General features: G+C 36.6%; 1 pseudogene; it reads right to left on the reverse strand.

The window, feature by feature from the left end:
- Window positions 1-480: 480 nt before the first annotated feature.
- Window positions 481-6,667, reverse strand: part of LOC148947348 (uncharacterized) — a 34,472-nt pseudogene continuing 28,285 nt past the window's right edge.

Here is a 6,667-nt window from a genome sequence, read left to right on the forward strand (position 1 = left end):
TAGACAAAATAAATTTTTTGAAAAAAACTTCCTTTATTGCAACACCAGTGGCTTAGCAACGGATCTTTAAATTATAATTGAAAATTATATTATAGGCAAAGCTAAGCAAATGTAATTTCGAAAAGGAAAACAGGTCATTGGTCTGAAAAAAGAAAAGAAACAGGGGTGGAACCCCAAAAAATATGTAAATTAAAAACAAACGTATATTATTTTGAAATCTTTCATAAAAGAAGGCTGTCAAACAAAAGTATAGAGTTACTTTAACCTAAGGATGACAAAAATCATCATTAATAAATATTAAAACCATAAACTAAAAAAATTATAAGAAATAATTATAAGAAATATCAAACTCAAAACATGCTGAAACTACCACAAAAATGTGTTTTAGAGGTAATTTTTACTTTACAGAAAACAGACTACATTTTAAAAGTATTCTCTTTTTGAATTTGATAAATCAATTTAATAAATCCATGTGGTATCCTACATGGACACTTGACTTGCAGCAAATTGAAAAGGTTCAATATCAGGCATCAAAGTTTTTGCCATATTTGAGTCATTTACCGTATCAGCGTCAACTGTAATGCTTGGAACTTCCTTCCCTGCAGTTTCGACGGGATAGGAATGACCTGATCAATACGTTCCTTATTATGAAGGATGTTGATATTGTTTACTGGGCCGATTTCTTCAATTTTAGTCATTACTCAGCTGCTTGACAAAACTTGTATAAATTGTATCAGCCTTGAGTGCACAAGAAAATAGGTCTATGTTGCTTTATTAACCGAGGAATAAGACTGTGGAATAGTTTACTGGAGACTGTAGTTTCTGCGCAAACGGTGCAAACATTTAAGAGTGCTTTCGTTGGACCTGATTTCTATGAAAAACAGTTTCTGTAATTTTGTTAGTTGTATAGTTGTTTTAGTGAAGAGTTTTTTTGTGTGTGTGTGTTTTGCAGTATTGATGTTGAGCTGTCATTTCTTTAATTTGTACAGCGCATAGCCTATTGCTTTCTCCTGCGTCGAATACAATAAATAAATAAATAAAGCTTCTGAATGCTGTCATGAATAAAAATGTGTATACCTCGTATACATTAAAATCTCAACCCAAACTAATTTTGAGTTTTTCAGTAACCTTTGTTATGAGGATGTTTTTTTTAATATTATGTTAATAAGAAAAATACATTGATATGAGACTTGTTTTCAGTAAAGTTAAAACTGTGTTCTGGCTTAGAGGGTGCAGGGGGCGCAAGCCCTACTACGCTTTGCAGTGGTTTTTGTTCGGTTCCAGTTTGACTTAGTTATTTACTGTTCATTCTATTCAGGATTTTCCCATTGGTGACACTAAGCGTCTGATATGACTGAATATCGGCTCTTATCCATCTATCCATCCACGAATACATCTAAAAAGCTTGTGTGCATCCTAAAGCAAATCTGACAATGACGTAGTTGATTCCATGTTAAGCCGTCTTTTTATTATTTCTGCAAATATGCAGATATACCGGTTACTTACATCTGCAAATACATACTGTTTCTTTGGCTGTTAAAATTTCCAAGAGTCGAAGGGTCATTTCTTAATGCATATTCTATAAGACATGTAGTATTTTCATTTATTATGCCAAGTCCTTCTGGTTCTAGAGCTTCAGGACAACACTGGGGATCATTTCCCACTTCCACATTTAATTTGTCGAAAATATACAGAGCATCATGCTTGTGGATGTTTATAGTGACAGCCTGTATTTTTTCGTAGAATCTCTCCTTGACATCCTCACCAATCTCACCTATAGGCACATAGCATAAGATCACAAATCACTAGCGTGATATTAGCTTTTAGAAAGTAATATCATTACACATGAAATGTTCAGTTTCATTTTATTAGTTCTTTACAAGACAGTTCAGGACACAGAGTTTTCAGTTATTGTTCCTTTTGGTTTTATTTAGTTTTTAAAAGTAAGAGATTTTCTGCTTGTTTTAGACATGATTTGCTAATTCAATTTAATTTTTACTCGCTTTAAAGTTTATTTGTTCATTTATATGACACCTCTCGTATTTTTGTTTGCTGTGATTGTTTACTTAATTTTTGTTCGTCTTTGGTTCCTTTTTATTTTAATATTAATTCCTGGTCGTTTTGAGATGTAATTATTATAGATTTCTGTTTCTGCTGATCTTAAGTTTAATATGGCTCTTTCTTTTCTCTGAAAAATTTCTTTTTCTGAAAGTTTTTCTTCTAATTAATTTCTGTTCGTTTTTAAATGCCAAAGTTTCAAGCTTTTCAAACTGCGCTATTTAAAACTCAATTTTTTTTTCAACATTAGCGTTTCATTAAAATGTCAAAACTAGTATCAAAGTAACAATATCAGAGTAACATAGTATGAAAGTAACCAAAGTATCAAAATAATAAATTATCTAAGTAAACAAAATATACAAGCAACAAAAAGCAACATAAATTAGTTAAGGCTCCAGCCCAATAAATCAAAATTGCCTTGTAAATAAGTAAATCCAAGTATCAAAGTAAAGAAAGTATCATAGTAAGAGTAAGCAGCTTGCATAATTCACAACCCTTTCCGCTGGACTAGGAGGGGAATCAAACCACGGAAGCATAGTTATTTTGCATTTGGACTATTTTCAACAAAATGGCTATCATAAAATTTTCACCGGATGCCTTTGGGGGAAGGGGATGGAGAATGGCTCGTTGTCTTTTGATCACTTTTGACTCTAAAAAAAGAACAAGAAGTTTCAATTTTCATTCGAATGAGTCCCCTTTAAAGTTAATACAATCACAAAACCTATTCCACAAAAACCTATATGTTAGCAATAGGCAACGTGCATAAGATACAAACCTTGTCCCAGGGGCTCTGGGTAATTTTTCAACTTCTAAGTTTATAGTTAATTGAGTTTCAGTCTATTTTTAACGAAATGGCTATTTCAAATTTTAATGCGAATACATTTGGGGGAAAATCGACGTGAGACTGGGGAGATGGTTAAGATATTTATTATCGAATTTTAATTAGAACAAAAAAAAATCGATTTCTAATCGAAAGAGTCCCCTCCACAGCTTAAGCGACAACACCTTCCACAAACTTAATTTATTAATGATGAATAACTAGCTGCGGCGGTTTTCAAGCCCAAAATTTCAATTCGATACGTTTAGACGAAAAGAGAACGTGGGGAAGGGGTGTTGCTACTTTCCCTTTGATCATAGCTGACTCTTAAAATGGGACCAAAACTCACAATTGTCAGTCAAATTAGATTCGTCCAAAGTTTATATGACCACCAAACATAGGCAGCGTGATCGTGCTACCTAAGTAAAGAACGATGTTAGCGCAATGTGTTATTTTTTCCATACCAGGCCACTTCGTATCGAAGAAGTTGTCTGAGAAACTTCGAAAATGGCTCATTCAATTGGAAATTGGAGTGACTAGTGCCCTTTTAATAGTCAAAAGTGATTGAAGGGCAACTAGCCCCTTCCCACGGTCATCAATCCCCAAAACACATCCAATCAATATTTTGAGAGCCATTTTGTTCAGCGTAGTTGATTTCCTGATAAAAAGTATGTTTTTGAGGAGGACACTCCCCCAAAGCCCCCAGGGGAAGAGTTTTAATTTATGACTTTAGACTATATGAGAACGATGTTTGCAGAATATATTATTCATTATTTTTTTCCCTTATAGTTGAGCATATTATAACGAAGTAACTGTTGCAGAAATTTCGAAAAGGGCTCATTCAACTAGGATTTGGGGTGATTTGAAGCCTTTTAAATAGTTAAAATTGACTGGAAGGTGACTAACACCCCTTCAACGCCCACCATTTCCCGAAACACATCCAATCAAAATTTCGAGATAGCCATTTTGTTCAACATAGTTGATTTCCAGATAGAAATTATGTTTTTGAGGATGAAACTCCCCCACAGCCCTAAGGGCAAGGGTTGTAAGTTATGCCCTGGGGGCATATAAGGTTTTTATAGAAGGCTTTGTCGTAGAAACTTTAAAAAAAGCTCATTCGATTGGAAATTCAAAGGGCTAGTGCCCTTTTTAATAGTCGAAAGTGATTTGAGGGCAACTAACCCCCCTGTCACACCCACCTTTTTCCAAAACACATCCAATAAAAATATTGAGATAGCTATTTTATTCAACGTCATTTTAAGTTATGAAAATTAGGTCTTGGAGGATTACACCCCCCCCCCACAGCCCTCAGGGTAAGGGCTTTAAAATATGCCATGGGGGCATATAAGGTTTTTATAGAACGCGTTGTCGTAGAAACTTCAAAAAGAGCTCATTCGATTTGAAATTGAAATGGCTAATGCCCTGTTTAATAGTCGAAAGTGATTGGAAAGCAACTAACACCCTTTCCAGGCCCACCATTTTCCCAAACATATCCTATAAAATTTTAAGACAGCGATTTTGTTCCACACAGTTCAAAGTTCAGAAAATTATACATTTGAGCAGGACACTCCCCCCACAATCTTCATAGCAAGTGTTAGAAGTTATGCCCGGGGGTATATAAGGTTTTTATTGAAATATTTGTCGTAGAAACTTTTCGTAGTGCCATTTTAATAGTCAAAAGTGATTTTAGGGCAACTAACCCCTCTCTCACGCCCTCACCTTTTCTCACCTAACCCCTCTCACCTTTTCCCCAAACACAGCCAATCTAAATTTTTTGATAGACATTTTATTCAACGTAGTTGAAAGTTTTGGAAATTAGGTCTTTAACGTGACAACCGCTCTGCTCCCCCCAAACCACTCAGGCCAAGGGTTTTAATCTATGCCCTAGGGCCATATAAGGTTTTTATTGAAAGTGTTGTCGTAGATATATCAAAAGGGCTCATTCAATTGGAAATTGAAAGTGCTAGTGCCTTTTCTAATTGCTAAAAGTGTTTGGAGAGCAGCTAACGCCCCTCACACGCCCACCAATTTCCCAAACACATCCAATCAAAATTTTGAGATATTCATTTTGTTCAACGTAGTTGAAAGTTCTGGAAATTATGATTTTGAGGATGACAAACCTCCCAAACCCCTCAGGGCAAGGGATGTAAGTTATGCCCTTGGGGCATATAAGTTTCTTATATAAAGCGTTTTCGTTGAAACTTCTAAAAAGGCTCATTCGATTGGAAATTAAAAGGGTTAGTACCCTTTTTAATAGTCAAAAGTGATTGGAGGGCAACTAGCCCCCTCTAAAGCTCATTATTTACCCAAACACATGCAATCAAAATTTGTAGATAGCCATTTTTTTCAACATAAATGAAATTTCTTAAAAATTAGGTCTTTGAGGACCCTACTCCATCCAGAACCCTCAGGGCTAAGGTTATAACTTACGCCCTGGCGGCATATAAGGTTTCTTATTGAAAAGATTGTCCTAAAAACTTCAAAGAGGCTCATTCGATTGTAAATTGAAAGGACTAGTGCCCTTTTTAATAGTCAAAACTGGTTTGGGGAAAACTAACATCCCTCCACACCCACCATTTCAGCAAAAACATCCAAAAAAATTTTTAGATAGCCATTTTGTTCAATGTGATTGAAAAGTCCAGAAATTATGTCTTTGAGGATGACACTCCCCCCCAGCCCTCAGCGCAAGAGTAGAGATGCCTCATGAGCTCCTACTGGCACACCATATATGGGCATAGAATCACGTGGTTTATGGACTTTGTCAGTGAGAATGAAAAAACAGGAATTTTGTCACATTTATGGATGCTTTTATGGACTTTGTCAGTGAGAATAAAAAAACAGAAATTTTGTCACATTTATGTCTGTTTTCACGGATGGTTATGTGCGTTGATTATTTGATGGTTTTATGGACTTTGTCAGTGAGAATGGAAAAACAGGAACTTTGACACTTCCTTCTTGTTGTTGTTCGAGCCAGATGTTACGAGTTTCCAGGAAACAGTACTTGTTATTGTTGTTTCCAAGCCAAATGTTACGAGTTCCCAAGAAACAGTTAATTTATGTCTGACAGACGACGTCAAGTTAATTAATGTCTTTACATTTCTAAAGAGAATTTTCTAGGAGAAACAGTTAGATCACACATGATGTCATGATTGATTGATTGACACGAAAGGGGAATTAATTTATTGTTCTAAAGAGAATTGATTCAAGAAAGGGAAATTAATTTGTTGTTTCTAACAAGAGAATCGTTTCCGAGCAGACGTTTTGATCTTATCGCGCGAAAAGGTTTCCAAATAATTTGAAATAAGCCAGCGCAGGGATGCCAAACAAATGGAACATGCTGAAATTCCGTTTAGGGATAATTTTGGCGAAACCGTTTTAGCTATTTTATGGAATTATTTCGGCAAAACAGCTAGAGACATTATAAAATATGATTTTAGAAGAGATTTTGGAAGAGAATTTGAGTGTGGTCGTTATAATACACAAGTTTCAATTGAACAGTGTTGTGAGGTCCTCTACCCCAACCCCAAAGGTTACGATCCCCCGACCACAACCCCGAAGGAAGCCAGCGGTCCTCAAAGGTTCTCTGGGCTTCCAAAGGACCCCGGACCCCCAAAGACCCTCACCCAGTCCCCACAGGTCCCCAGACACCCACAGGGCCCCACACCCTCAACAGGCCAGCCCCGCGACCCAACGGCCCTCTCTGGTCCCCACCGGTCTACCCCACTCCCCAAACCACTCCCCCGGCGTCCACGGGCCCCCCCCCCCCCCAAAGCCCTCCCCGGTCCCCAAAGG

Source organism: Artemia sp. Qi Xiang Cuo, chromosome 10, assembly GCF_049724085.1.
Source record: "Artemia sp. Qi Xiang Cuo chromosome 10, ASM4972408v1, whole genome shotgun sequence".
Classification (NCBI taxonomy): domain Eukaryota; kingdom Metazoa; phylum Arthropoda; class Branchiopoda; order Anostraca; family Artemiidae; genus Artemia; species Artemia sp. Qi Xiang Cuo.